A 1441-nucleotide genomic window follows, 5' to 3' on the forward strand; every position below is an offset into this window, starting at 1 on the left:
CTTTCCAGGGACAGCCAGGGCGCTGGCTAGTGCGCCGGCAGGGCAGCGTAGGGGAGTCTGTTGGCTCTTTAATGAGGTTCCGGCATGAGTGTTCACACTGTGGCGGAGCACATCCCGCCGTGCGCTGTTTCAAGAAAGGTAAGTCAGGGGTGAGCCCCAAGGACGACGTTCCTAGACAGGAGGACGCTGGTGAGCGTAGAAAGGATGTGCCCATGGCTAGACCGGTATCCTAAACGGCGGGAAGCGGGTGTTTTATTGGACGTATTTTTATTTGGTTTTTGGATTCCGTTTTTTCTGAGGTGCCGTCGTTTGCGGTCAATTTACGTTCGGTTTCGGGTAAAGAGGATATTCTTGAGCAGAAGTTGGACAGGGAGGTGTCCTTGTGCCGCATGGCGGGACTGTTTTCTGAGCCCCCATTTTTTAACCTGCGAGTGTCGCCACTGGGCATGGTCCGTAAGAAAGAGCCTGGGGTCTTCCGTCTCACCTGTCCTACCCAGCAGGCGGGTCGGTGAAAGATGATATTGATAAAGAAGTGTCAAGGGTGCGTTATGCTTCCTTTGACAGGGCCCTGGAGTTGGTGAGAGACGCAGGGTTGGGGGCATTGCTTGCAAAATCGGACATCGAGTCGGCATTTCGTTTGCTTCCGGTTCACCCGGACTGTTTCCACCTTCTGGGTTGTCAATTTAATGGTTTGTTCTATTATGATATGTGTTTGTCCATGGGATGTGCCATATCCTGCTCCTATTTCGAGATGTTTGCGACGTTCTTGGAATGGGTGGTGTCTCAGGTGTCGGGTTTGTCCTCGTTGACCCACTACCTGGATGATTTTTTGTTTGTCGGGTCTGGGGATTGCAACGACTGTGCGGTGTTGTTGAGGGCATTTCGGCAGATCACATCAGAATTTGGAGTCCCGGTGGCGATAGACAAGACGTTCGGACCGGTGGGTAAGTTGGCTTACTTGGGGATCGAGATTGACTCTTGTGAGATGGTCTTTCGATTACCAGAAGAGAAGCTGGGTCAGTTACTTTGCCTTATTGACCGAGTTAAGGGTGCAAAAAAAGTTCAGTTGCAGCTAATGCAATCGCTTTTGGGTCACCTGAACTTTGCTTGTCGTGTTCTGTCAATGGGCCGAGCGTTCTGTCGTCGCTTGTCCCTGGCTACGGTGGGGGTTAAACAGCCATTTCACTTTATCCGGATTACAAGTAGACTGCGGTCAGACTTACAGGTGTGGAGCGCCTTTTTAGGTACGTATAATGGTCATTCTTGTTGGTTGCACTCAGAGGTGTCGAACAGTGAACTGGACCTGTTTACTGACGCATTGGGGTCCATAGGGTTTGGGGCCTATTTTCGAGGGCAATGGTGCGCGGCGGAGTGGCCGTCCACCTGGCGAGGTTCGGACCTGATGGGTAACCTGGCGTTTCTTGAATTGTTCCCCATTGTG

Source organism: Pelobates fuscus, chromosome 6 (assembly GCF_036172605.1).
Source record: "Pelobates fuscus isolate aPelFus1 chromosome 6, aPelFus1.pri, whole genome shotgun sequence".
Lineage (NCBI taxonomy): Eukaryota > Metazoa > Chordata > Amphibia > Anura > Pelobatidae > Pelobates > Pelobates fuscus.